The sequence below is a fragment of the Myotis daubentonii genome, chromosome 16 (assembly GCF_963259705.1).
Source record: "Myotis daubentonii chromosome 16, mMyoDau2.1, whole genome shotgun sequence".
In the NCBI taxonomy this organism is placed as follows: Eukaryota; Metazoa; Chordata; class Mammalia; order Chiroptera; family Vespertilionidae; genus Myotis; species Myotis daubentonii.
The window spans coordinates 46,719,493-46,732,938 of record NC_081855.1 but is presented as its reverse complement, the minus strand read 5'-3'; the positions used below and the strand labels follow the sequence as shown (position 1 = coordinate 46,732,938).

Genomic DNA, 13,446 nt, shown 5'->3' with positions numbered 1-13,446 from the left:
CCCAGGGTCCGCGTCTGGCTCGCAGTCGGGGTGCACGGCCTCCCACTGACCTCCTTTTCCAGCTCCGGACACTTGCTCAACGGAGAGTTCACCACCTGGGCCTGAAGCAGGGAGGCGGCCCAAACCACCGGCCGGGGTCCGAGAGCGGTTCCCCTGCGCTCGGCTAGCGCTCCGGCCCCAGCCCGGGTAGGAGCCAATGGAGGAGCCATGGGAGGGCAGCCTCTGCGGGAGGAGGGTGCAGAGCACCTAGGAGGCACCTGTGCGTTTTCCTGATGAAGGAACCTTGGCGCAGAGGGAGGGAGAGGGGGCTGACTGGTTCAGGGTCAAGGTCCCACTGTAAGTTACAGCACCGCCGGGCCTGGAGCCCACGTTTCTGTCCGCCCAGCCCAATGCCCTTTGTCCACACTCCCATCCCCCGCCCGCCTGGAATGAAATCACATCCCCCTGGGGCTAAGGACAGCCAGACTGTTTGCCAGCGGTGGTTTGGCTAGCGTAGGGACATGCCAGAGAAATGGAAGGTTTCTAATAAAAGCTGCCTCCACAGGCCCGGAGTGTTATAAGGCGCTGGCCCACCGGCTCCACAAACCACCTGCACAGCCTTCCCCAACATTGGCAGCCTGGCAGCTCCAGGGGGACAGGCCTCCCCCCAGCGCTCCAACCCCACCCTGTGGTGTTTTCCCTTCTGGCACCCGGGAGGGGCAGACATGTCCGGAGCCCGGTTTGACCTCCACAGCTGGGGTTTTTCCCTCCCTTCTCTACCTGGGTGGCGCTCGGGGCTGGGACAGGGGGATGGGTGGTGGATTTGATTTTCCTGCTATCTTATACCTCTAGGTGAGGTTCTTCCATGCGACCCACAGGCAGTTCTCAAACGGTGTCCCATGGTTATACTTAGACATCCTTCATTCCCAGCCTTCTTGGAGGGCTAATGCAGACGTTATCCAAACACACAATGACAGTGTTTGAAACCACACCGAGGAGGAGCCTCTGCTTAAAAGTCCCACATCACACGTAGCTTTGCCTAGATGCCGGCCCTGCCCCCCAACAGTTCAGAGAGAACGCGGCCAGCTGCGGCTCCTGTGGTAGATTGCAGACCTCCGCCCGCCCGGCCCAGGCTTTCTTCGGTCAGGAGAACCCAGAGGCGGAGCCGAGGCCAGCTGAGAAGATGGATCGCCCTCCACCTGTGTGGGCTGTAATCGGACTTATTGGGAGGGAAATAGGGGTGTTAGTCCTTGCCTCCTCTGCCACCCAGACCCCTCTAGAGATGCTTTGCCCCCGTCCCCAGTCCCTGGGAGAACCACCCCATCTTCTCACCTGCTGGAGAAGCACCATCTCCAGGGACCACTAGGTTGGGACACGCGTGGTTTGGGGATTTAGGGATCCTGGGACTGTCACTTCTCTGTGCCTCTCAGGCAGTAGGGCCCGATGCTGCAAGTGAGATTGAGGTTATCACAGACTCTTAAATAAGGAAGCCACCTTCAAGATCAGCCAGCCTGGCCCTCTCACTTTGGTGTGATTCCATAATTACTTATTTGTATACTAGAGGCCTGGTGCATGAAAATTTGTGCACTGGAGGGGGGGTCCCGGCCCCCTCTCACAGTCTGGGAGCCCTCAGGGGATGTCCTACTGACGGCTTAGGCCCGCTGCTGCCACTGCCGGCCGCCTGCTCTCCTTGGCCCTCACAGCTGCTTTGGCTTTGCCCGGAAGGATGTCCAGAAGACATCCGGTCTATCGGGTCTAATTAGCATATTATCCTTTTATTAGTATAGATGGAGTACCTGCCATGTGCTAGAGCTAGAAATATGAAATGGTCAAGACCATTCTCTTCCCTCGAGGGCCAGAAATAGGACGAAGAGACAAGCAGGTCTGCCAGTAATTAGAAACACTGTGATAAGAACGGTGACCGTTCTGTACAGAGTGCAGGAGGGACCAGCCCTGTGCGGGGAAGAATCACATACACAGAGCAGGTGGTGGCTGAGCTGAGTTGTGAAGAAAGGTGGGTGAGGATAGAGGCTGAATGAGGACTAAAACCCCAATGTCTAGGCTGGTGCTCTTTCCCTACAGGGTCACTGTTCCTATCACCTGGAGATGACTTACTGAGGAGGCTGGAGACCTGAGTTCCCAGCTGCCTGCGGTGAGGCACCCAGAGCAGCATGCCTTGACTCAGCATCCATCAGCAGGACGGGATCTGCCTGGGCAGTAGGGGGAGGAACTGAGAGACAGCCCTCCAGGCAGACAGCAATGAAGATGCAAATCCTTCAAAACCTTAGGTTGGCTGGGAGGGACAACAGGGCCCAGTGGTTCCATTTGTCCTAGGCACAATGCCTGGTCCCTGGGATGCTCAGAGGGTGCAAATGTCTTCGCACAAGACAAACCCAACTCAGAATGACAACTTGCCGCATGAAGCATGCAGTTAATTACAGAGTGACTATCCAGTAAAGATGAAGTTGGAAAAAAATAAGTGAAGTTGAAACCTATTGCTCTTTTTCTTTATTAATCTCTATATTGATAATCCCTCCTTTAAAATATGAATGAATCAGCATTTTTATACTCGTCTGGGTGACTGAAATAAGAGAAATAAGAACAGGCAGGCGAAAGGCTGAGAAAGGAGTGCTACAGGGAGGTACTGGGATTGCTTGAGTTCCGCCGTGACCTTGCCATGGGGCCTTCCGTGGCCCCCTCTCTCCCGGAGTCAGTTTCCTCACCTGTACAATGAAGGCTGGGACACCAAGGCACGTGCACGTCGAGTTTTAACTTGGAGACTTTTGACTCTTGAACCTAACACCTCAGACCATGACTGTATCCCTGCCGCCGGTGAGGTGGAAAACAGTATCTCCTGGTGATCATCTTGCACGTCACTTGAGGGAAGGAACATAGCCAGGGTGGAGGAGAAGCATATGCCCAGGGCTCAGGCCTGGGGGAGCATGCGGGGATGGGCTCAGGGGCCGGAGCGGGGTCGTGTGGTGGTGAGAGGGCTGGTCTGGAGGAAAACAAGGGCGGCAGAAGGGGCTGTGGCTAGTTTTGCCAGTTACTGGTCAGGTGGCCTTGAGCGAGCCTGCTCTCCTGCTCTCCATTCCCCCAACCTGTGGTTTAATTTGGGGGGAGGGGGACAGCTCTCGGGATTCACTGGGGTGGTCCCTGAGCTGGATGGAGGTTACAGACACTCCACCATTGGTCTCCTAAGCTGAAGTCCCCAGCTGTCTCCTTCACCGCTTCCTAGGGTCTGGAAACTTGGATCATACAGATGTGGAAAAAAACAAATCCTTTGAAAAGGGCCCTGTTCTTTCATTTGAGACAGCGGGTGTGAGTCCCAATAGGCCCGACCCAAACATGGCCTAACACCTAATTCTATTTAGTCTCCTTGCGGTAGCAACCTGGGCAGAGAGATGTGGCTCCCCGAGGGCAAGGAAGGTAAATAAAAGAGTCTTAATTTGTAGCTAGCTCATGTTTGAAGTTCTAATTTTGTAGCTTTCCAGGGTGAGCCCTATTTTGTGGTCTCAGATGGTCTGGGGTATTATTTGCTAACCCAAGCCACCCTCATCCACCTCAGCCTGCCTGCATTCCTCTTCTTTAAAACTGCTGCTGCTCCCGGCCTGCGCTGGGCTGGCACCTTCCCACCGAGCCGGCTCAGTAATGACTATCCTCTCACCTGGGCCCAGCACGGGCCCAAATAAAAACCCAGCTGCGAAACCGATGCAGCAGTCACACAGCCGTGGCTTCCTACGCTGATTTTTGCCAAGTCACCACCAGAAAGCAAGAAGAGTCGTCTCCGCACGCTGAGTACTGACTGTTCTCATTTTCAGTTCAATATTCCTGACTCCAGGGAGGCATCCCTCCTGCCTCCGACTGGCTGGTCTATCCATCCTCTGCTTCTGACCCCTTTCGGGGCTTGGTCTGGCCACCTCGCGCTTGAGGGACTGGTAGGGGACTGTGCTTCTGCATCCAACCTACAAGGACCCCCAAACCCCACCCCCCACATCAACATTTGTCCATTTCCTCAAGGGGGAGATTTCTCAGCAAAAGTCTTCTTTGGATCAGTCTGTACCCGCCCACTCGGGCTGGCCACACTCTGTAGCTACCATTCCTGTCACCCATTGACAACATTACACAGTGTGATTTACCACCATCTGTGGTTATTAACACGGCCGTGGGCAGCACAGAGGACCAGCCCCAAGAGCTGTGGTCCTGAATAGCTTTCTTACGTCCTGGGATTGTCTTTAACGTCAATTCCAGGTTAATGAATGCCACACACACCACAGGTGCCTAGGACAAGGCGTGGCCTTAAGTGGGGTTCCCTGGAAACTGGTGATTTGGGAGTGGGAGACATTACTGCCTGTTCCCACTCCTCTTTTTTTTTTTTTTTTACATTTTTTTAAAATTAATTGTTCAGATTATTACATTTGTTCCTCTTTTTTCCCCCCCATAACTCCCCTCCTCCCAGTTCCCACCCCACCCTCCGTCCTCACTCCCCACCCACTGTCCTCATCCATAGGTACACGATTTTTGTCCAGTCTCTTCCCGAATCTCCCACACCCCTTTCCCCCCCAAGAATAGTTAGTCCATTCCCTTTCTATGTCCCTGATTCTATTATAATCACCAGTTCATTCTGTTCATCAGATTATTTATTCACTTGATTCTTAGATTCACTTGTTGATAGATGCATATTTGTTGTTCATAATTTGTATCTTTACCTTTTTCTTCCTCTTCCTCTTCTTAAAGGATACCTTTCAGCATTTCATATAATCCTGGTTTGGTGGTGATGAACTCCTTTAGCTTTTCCTTATCTGTGAAGCTCTTTATCTGACCTTCAATTCTGAATGATAGCTTTGCTGGATAAAGTAATCTTGGTTGTAGGTTCTTGGTATTCATCACTTTGAATATTTCTTGCCACTCCCTTCTGGCCTGCAAAGTTTCTGTTGAGAAATCAGCTGACAGTCGTATGGGTATTCCCTTGTAGGTAACTGAGTTACTTTCTCTTGCTGTTTTTAAGATTCTCTCTTTATCTTTTGCTCTTGGCATTTTAATTATGATGTGTCTTGGTGTGGTCCTCTTTGGATTCCTTTTGTTTGGGGTTCTCCGCGCTTCTTGGACCTGTAAGTCCATTTCTTTCACCAGGTGGGGGAAGTTTTCTGTCATTATTTCTTCAAATAGGTTTTCAATATCTTGGTCTCTCTCATCTTCTGGCACCCCTATAATTCTGATGTTGGTACGCTTGAAGCTGTCCCAGAGGCTCCTTACACTATCCTCGCATTTTTGGATTCTTTTTTCATTTTGCTTTTCCGGTTGGGTGTTTTTTGCTTCCTCGCATTTCAAATCATTGACTTGATTCTTGCGCTCCTCTGGTTTGCTGTCGGGAGTCTGTATAATATTCGTTATTTCAGTCCGTGTATGCTTAATTTCTAGTAGGTTCCCCAATATAACATCGAGGGTCTCATTAGTTTTCTTGTAGATCTCATTAAGTTTATCGGCGGCTTCTAAACAGTTCTTGAGAGACCTTAAAAGTGTGGTTCTGAACTCTATATCTTCCATTGACAATTTTGTCCTGTTTCTTTGTCTCCGCATTTTGTTATGCTTCCTTGGTGCACCCCCTAGTGGTCTTTGTTCACAGTCTTATAGTTAAACCTTGATTGTTGTAGCTAATCCCAGGGAGGGTTTGACCTCCAGGCCAAGTGGCTATGAGAATCAGCTGTGTCAGCAGTGAGAGAACTTCTGTTCTCTAGGGAGGTGCTAATCTAGCCTTTGCCTGAGGCTATCCGGCAAATGCCTCTGTGCAGGGCGTGGGTAGGGCGGGTTGCACAGGATCAACAGGGTGGGCCGGGGAGAGCAGTTATGGCGGCTCTCAGTCCTGTCCCCAGGGGCTCTGCCTCTCTGAGTCCCAGCACCCGCTGCAAAGCTCGGAGAGAAAGCTGCACTCGCTCTGACCGAAGCCAGACAGTCCGCTTCTCCCGTTTGAGCCTGGGTCCCTAAAGACTCGCCTGTGTCTGGAGCTCTGAGTCTGCGACTCCTTCCCGATTGAAAACGCCAAGGCGCCCTCCGCCGCCAGCCTGCTCCGCGCATTCCGCACCTCAGAATTTGACTTCAGCACTGCGCCTCCTCTGAGTGTCCGTATGCGTTTCTCTTTCCTCCTAGTTGTAGGACTTCCACTCAGCCAGTGTTCCTGTGGTTCTGGGTGATGTCCGTTCCGTCTTTTAGTTTCACTTTTTTTTTTTTTTTTAAATATATTTTATTGACTTTTTACAGAGAGGAAGGGAGAGCGATAGAGAGTCAGAAACATCGATGAGAGAGAAACATCGATCAGCTGCCTCCTGCACATCTCCCACTGGGGATGTGCCCGCAACCAAGGTACATGCCCCTGACCGGAATCGAACCCGGGACCTCTCAGTCTGCAGGCCGACGCTCTATCCACTGAGCCAAACCGGTTTCGGCATAGTTTCACTTTTGAAGTAGTTGTTCAAAGCAGCAAACTCCGGCGTTAACCTATGCCGCCATCTTGGTTCTCTCCCCACTCCTCTTTTTTGAAAATAAGCCCCCAGATAGTGATGCTGGCACAGGCCCTATGTCAGGCAGCACTCCCCCAGAGAAACAGAATCAGTAGGTGATGTGTGTGAGTTTTATATATACTTTTTAATATACAGGTTAGTTTTAGATGTAGATAGACATTCTTTTTTTAAAAAATATATTTTATTGATATTTTACAGAGAGGAAGGGAGAGGGATAGAGAGTTAGAAATATCAGTGAGAGAGAAACATTGATCAGCTGCCTCCTGCACACTCCCTACTGGGGATATGCCCACAACCAAGGTACATGCCCTTGACCGGAATCGAACCTGGGACCCTTGAATCCGCAGGCTGACCCTCTATCCACTGAGCCAAACCGGTTTGGGCTAGCTAGACATTCTTTTTTTTTTTCTTTCTTTCTTTTTTTTTTTTAATTAAATCTTTATTGTTCAGATTATTACATTTGTTCCTTTTTTTCCCCCCCCCATAACTCCCCTCCTCCCAGTTCCCACCCCACCCTCCGCCCTCACTCCCCACCCACTGTCCTCATCCATAGGTGCATGATTTTTGTCCAGTCTCTTCCCACATCTCCCACACCCCTTTCCCCCCCAAGAATAGTCAGTCCATTCCCTTTCTATGTCCCTGATTCTATTATAATCAACAGTTCATTCTGTTCATCAGATTATTTATTCACTTGATTCTTAGATTCACTTGTTGATAGATGCATATTTGTTGTTCATAATTTGTATCTTTACCTTTTTCTTCCTCTTCCTCTTCTTAAAGGATACCTTTCAGCATTTCATATAATCCTGGTTTGGTGGTGATGAACTCCTTTAGCTTTTCCTTATCTGTGAAGCTCTTTATCTGACCTTCAATTCTGAATGATAGCTTTGCTGGATAAAGTAATCTTGGTTGTAGGTTCTTGGTATTCATCACTTTGAATATTTCTTGCCACTCCCTTCTGGCCTGCAAAGTTTCTGTTGAGAAATCAGCTGACAGTCGTATGGGTATTCCCTTGTAGGTAACTGAGTTTCTTTCTCTTGCTGTTTTTAAGATTCTCTCTTTATCTTTTGCTCTTGGCATTTTAATTATGATGTGTCTTGGTGTGGTCCTCTTTGGATTCCTTTTGTTTGGGGTTCTCCGCGCTTCTTGGACCTGTAAGTCCATTTCTTTCACCAGGTGGGGGAAGTTTTCTGTCATTATTTCTTCAAATAGGTTTTCAATATCTTGCTCTCTCTCATCTTCTGGCACCCCTATAATTCTGATGTTGGTATGCTTGAAGCTGTCCCAGAGGCTCCTTACACTGTCCTCGCATTTTTGGATTCTTTTTTCATTTTGCTTTTCCCGTTGGATGTTTTTTGCTTCCTCGCAATTCAAATCATTGACTTGATTCTTGCGCTCCTCTGGTCTGCTGTCGGGCGTCTGTATAATATTCGTTATTTCAGTCCGTGTGTGCTTAATTTCTAGTTGGTTCCCCAATATAAGATCGAGGGTCTTATTAGTTTTCGTGTAGATCTCATTAAGTTTATCGGCAGCTTCTAAACAGTTCTTGAGAGACCTTAAAAGTGTGGTTCTGAACTCTATTTCTTCCATTGACAATTTTGTCCTGTTTCTTTGTCTCCGCATTTTGTTATGCTTCCTTGGTGCACCCCCTAGTGGTCTTTGTTCGCAGTCTTATAGATAAATCTTGATTGCTGTAGCTAATTCCAGGGAGGGTTTGACCTCCAGGCCAAGTGGCTATGAGAATCAGCTGTGTCAGCAGTGAGAGAACTTCTGTCCTCTAGGGAGGTGCTAATCTAGCCTTTGCCTGAGGCTATCCGGCAAATGCCTCTGTGCAGGGCTTGGGCGGGGCGGGTCGCACAGGATCAACAGGGTGGGCCGGAGAGAGCAGTTATGGCGGCTCTCAGTCCTGTCCCCAGGGGCTCTGCCTCTCTGAGTCCCAGCACCCGCTGCAAAGCTCGGAGAGAAAGCTGCACTCGCTCTGACCGAAGCCAGACAGTCCGCTTCTCCCGTTTGAGCCTGGGTCCCTAAAGACTCGCCTGTATCTGGAGCTCAGTGTCTGCGACTCCCTCCCGATTGAAAACAACAACCGCGCCCTCCGCCGCCAGCCTGCTCCGCGCACTCCGCACCTCAGAATTTGACTTCAGCACTGCGCCTCCTCTGAGTGTCCGTATGCGTTTCTCTTTCCTCCTAGTTGTAGGACTTCCACTCAGCCAGCGTTCCTGTGGTTCTGGGTGATGTCCCTTCCGTGTTTTAGTTTCACTTTTGAAGTAGTTGTTCAAAGCAGCAAACTCCGGTGTTAACCTATGCCGCCATCTTGGTTCTCTCTAGCTAGACATTCTTGAGTTATTACAAGGAACTACATAATTGTGGGGGGCTGGCTAGATGAGTCCAAAATCTATTAGGCAGGTGGCAGGCTGGAACTCTCAGGTAGGAGCTGCGGCTGTGGTCCACCGTGGAATTTCTTCTTTCTCCATGCTGACTCTGAGGATTTTCAATGGATTAGATGAGGCCCATCCAAATCATCCAGGACAATCTCCTTAAAGTCAAAGGACTATCGATCTTAAATACCATCACCGCAACACCTATATCTGTGTTTGAATGAATAGGGTACTATTGCCTGGCCAAGCTGACACAGAATGAATCATCATAGGCCTTGCAGCAGGAAAAGCGAACCCATCCCCCAAACATGTGTTGATTCCAGTCAAGAGGAATTGTTACCAGAGCGGAAGGGTCCTAATGCAGTCAACTTTTCTTTAAATGGCTAGTTGTGGCCGGTGTGGCTCAGTGGTTGAGAGTCGACCCATGAACCAAGAGGTCACCAGTTTGATTCCCGGTCAGGCCACAGGCCCAGGTTGTGGGCTTGATCCCTAGCAGGAGGCAGCCAATGTTCTCTCTCATTGATGTTTCCATCTCTCTCTCTCTCTCTCCTTTCCTCACTCAAATCAATTAAATATATAGATTTTAATATATTTTCATTAATTTCAGAGAGAGAAACATCAATGATGAGAGAGAATCATTGATTGGCTGCCTCCTGCACGCCCCCTACTGGGGATCGAGCCTACAACCCAAATATGTACCCTGACCAGGAATCGAGCTGTGACCTCAACCACTTAGCCACACTGGCTGGGCCCACCTTGGTCTTTCTATCTCTGCACCAACCAGTCTGGATGTGGGCTGCCCCTGGGGAGGGCAGGAGGTGTGATTTGGGGAGGGGGCTCTCTCTAGCTGAGAGCTGTTGGCACAAACACTCCGGAGCAGCTGGGAGAGTGAGTACCTCCACTCTGAAGGGGGAGAACCTGGGGGGCACACCACAGCAGCCACTCGATGACTGTTTTCTGCATCTCCTGTGAGTGCCTATTTGTACTTTGTAGTACTTGTCTACTGCTGCACGATAAATTGCCCCCAAGCTTAGTAGCTTCAAATAACAAACATTTATTATCCCATAACTTCTGTTGGTCGTGAACCTGCGCTCAGCTGAGGCAGTGTCTCTGGCTCAGAGTCGCTCATGAGGTTGTCACAAGCTACTGGCTTGGACTACAGACACCTCAAGACTCTCCTGGGCCGGGAGAGCCCACTGCCAAGCTCATCCACGAGGCTGTTGGCCGGCCCCAGATCCACGTTCAAGTTCACTTACGTGGTTGTTGGCAGGCTTCCGTTCCTGGTCATGCTCGCCTTAGGCTGCCTAAGTGTTCCGGTGACCCGGCGGCTGGTTGATGGGAGAGCGAGAGACCAGGCCCAACTAATCTTGGAAGTGACATCGCATCACTTCTGTCATATTCTATTCCTTGGAAGCAAGTCACGGTGTCCAGCCTAAAGAAAGGGGAGAGGATGCACAAGGGGGTGAATACCGGGGGGTGAAGGTCAGGGGCCATCTTGGAGCTGCCTGTCCCAAGTACTGACAGACACCGAGCTGCGCATTTCACCGGCATTGCTGTATTTAACTCTCACCGTGACCTTCAGAGAGTTGCTATTAATACCCTCTTTTGCAGATGTAGAAACAGGCTCAGTGTGGATAAATAACCTGCTCATAGCCTCACTGATTACTGTGTAGGAGAGAGAAGACTGAGCCCAGGTTTGTCTGAACCACCTGTGTGCTTCTAACTCCTTTATTGTACTGTCTCCCTCAACAACACCTTGGGAAGGCTCGAAGTGGCTGCAGAATACTGACGCTAACCAGGGCTCTGCCGTGCTTTAGGTGCAGGGACTGAGGGACCTGTCGGAGACTCTCAAACCAGGCGTTTCCCAGCTCAGGAAGTTCAGGAATAAAGCTACACACAGAAGAGTGAGCAGGCCAGAAGACTGGGTGGAGAGGAATTCTGAAAAGGTTGGGTTATTGGTGAGATCACGAAATCCTCCTTCCTTTCCCGTTCATAGTTGCTAAGTCTGGATTGGAAATCTAGAAACAAATGATCTATAATTATGACTGAGGTATAGTCCAAAAGCTAAGCTTCGTGCAGAAGGGACTGTGCAAAGGTATAAGCTCTTAGTAACGGTTAGACCGAAATTCGAGGGCTGTTCCAAGGTGTCTATTGCTGTGTAGCAAACCAGCCCTATCTTAGTGGCTTAGAGCAGTAATTTGTTTTTCGTGATTCTTTGGGTGGGCTCGGCAGTTGCTCTGCATTTAGCTGGAGGGTCAGCTGAGCTGCAGGGTCTGAGGTGCCCTCACCCACACGTCTGGATCACCGGCAGAACAGTTGGGAGCCCTCCATGCGGTCCCTCATCATTCAGTGGTCGCCTGCCCTTCTCCTCTTGGCAGTCATGTGCCAGGAGAATGAAGGCAGACACTGCAAGACATCTTGAGGCACAGGCTCCAGAACTTGACATTATTTTTTGAAACTATTTTTTAAAAAAATGTTTTTATTGATTTTGAGAGAGAGGAAGGGAGAGGGAGAGAAAGAAACATCAATAATGAGAGAATCGTGGCTCGGCTGCCTCCCACACGCCCCCTACTGGGGATCAAGCCTGCAATCTGGGCATGTGCCCTGACCCGGAATGGAACCAGAGACCTCTTGGGTAATGAGTCAATGGACAACCACTGAGCCACACCATCTGGGTGGAACTTAAACATTATTTCTGGCCCTAACCGGTTTGGCTCAGTGGATAGAGCGTCGGCCTGCGGACTGAAGGGCCCCAGGTTCGATTCCGGTCAAGGGCATGTACCTTGGTTGCGGGCACATCCCCAGTGGGGGTGTGCAGGAGGCAGCTGATCGATGTTTCTCTCTCATGGATGTTTCTAACTCTCTATCCCTCTCCCTTCCTCTCTGTAAAAAAATCAATAAATATATTTAAAAAAAAACACATTATTTCTGCCACCTTCTCTGGTCAGAGAAATCACAAGACCAGCCCAGATTCTAGGGAACTGAGAATGGCCACACCTTTTATTGGGAACTTCATGGAGAAGAGTGGGTGTGGACACACGGCGGTGTGACTCATTGGGGATCATTGTCATTATCATTTACCAGGGAAAATTGTGAAAAGGGAGTTTATGCTTAAGTTGCAAGGAAGCAGCTCTCGTTACCTCGGCACCGGCCGTGGGCTGCAGGCCCATGAGAAAGGGCTGCCATGGGCCTGAGATTCGAAGCGTCGCCTCCGCAGGCCCTCGGTGCAGGCTGGTCTGTGCCGGGCAGGGCGCTGCGGAGCTCGGACCGTCAGCAGCAGAAACACAGGAGACGTCAGATGTTGGAAAGCGCACGTCACATCACCCGACTGGACACAGAACTGCGTTCAGGCCGCTGTTGGAACGCCATGCACCTCTGCCCTGCTTCAATGTTAAGTGTCAACGTGTAGCACAAAGGTATTTTCTTGAATTTTTAATTCACTTCCAGAAATAGGCTCATGTATCGGCCTATCAGAGGAACGCCTATCTGACTACGGGTCATGGTCCAAGTCTGAAAGCCGCTGACTGCATACGTGCTGGGGTGGGCGGAGTGCCCACTGGATAGCCATGAAGAAGAATGTGTTAACATCAGTATCCAGTCAGAGCTGCACGATAATAAGAGAAGGAGAATGGTAATTCTGCGACTCGGGCAGTTTCCTTCCGTTCTAAGAGGTTTGAAACAAAGGGAACCTTGAACAATATGATTTCCTTTGAATGGCTCAGCGCCCTCGTTGGAATCCTTAGACGGAACCAAACAGGGCGGGTCCGGAGCGGGAAAGACTTGGGACAGAAAGCAGTGGGTCTTCCAGCTGGCTCCAGCAACAGCCCTGACCTCACCACCTGACACTGGATCCCATCACTATTTGTTTACTGTCAGTTTCTGCCACTGGAACATATGCGCCCTGAGAGCAGGACTCTCTCTGGCTCACTGCGAGTCCCCGTGGCTCCCTCGGTGCCCTGCACATAGTAGGTGCTCAATAAACATTTGTGGGACAAACGGGGAAGCGGAGGGACGGATGGGGAGGGGTGGGAAGAGGAACCTCATCCTAACAGCCGTGTTTTACAGTCCCTGCTTTTCACGGGGTGTACTTGAAACGCTGTCTCCATCTGTGCTTATTTTTCTTCAAACCGGTTCAGAACCCAATCATGATCTTTTTTTCCCAAGTACTGGTTTTTCTTTTCTTTTTTTAAGGTTTTTATAAACATTGATTTTTAGAGAGTGAGGAAGGGAGAGGGAGAGAAACATTGATGTGGGAGTGATACATGGATCGGCTGCCTCCTGCACGCCCCTTAATGGGGATGGAGCCCGTAACCCGGGCATGTGCCCTGACTGGGAATCAAATCGGCAACCTTTTGGTGCCTGGATCGACACCCAATCATCTGAGCCACACTAGCCAGGGCCCAAATACTGTTTTCTAGGATATGTTCGGATTGCTGCTCCGCTGGTCAGAGTAGTGTTACTGAAACCAATCAGCACGGAGCCAGACAGCATGGAGGGAAGAGAACTAATCACTCTAACTTTGGCTGGCAGCCTTGAGGACACATTATCTCTCAAAAGGAGGTCTGCAGGGT

At 50.1% G+C, this 13,446-nt stretch overlaps 1 long non-coding RNA gene across 2 annotated transcripts; it reads right to left on the bottom strand.

Moving 5' to 3' along the window:
* Window positions 1–10: 10 nt before the first annotated feature.
* LOC132218860 (uncharacterized) lies at window positions 11–12,144 on the bottom strand. Of its 2 annotated transcripts, XR_009449297.1 has the most exons (4): window positions 12,016–12,144; window positions 10,132–10,307; window positions 1,312–1,425; window positions 11–1,187 (listed from the first exon to the last, which is right to left on the bottom strand). It is a non-coding gene; the product is annotated as an uncharacterized LOC132218860 (long non-coding RNA). The 2 variants fall into 2 exon arrangements; XR_009449296.1 differs by lacking the exons at window positions 11–1,187; window positions 1,312–1,425 and adding an exon at window positions 8,829–8,978.
* Between the last annotated feature and the right edge of the window lie 1,302 nt (window positions 12,145–13,446).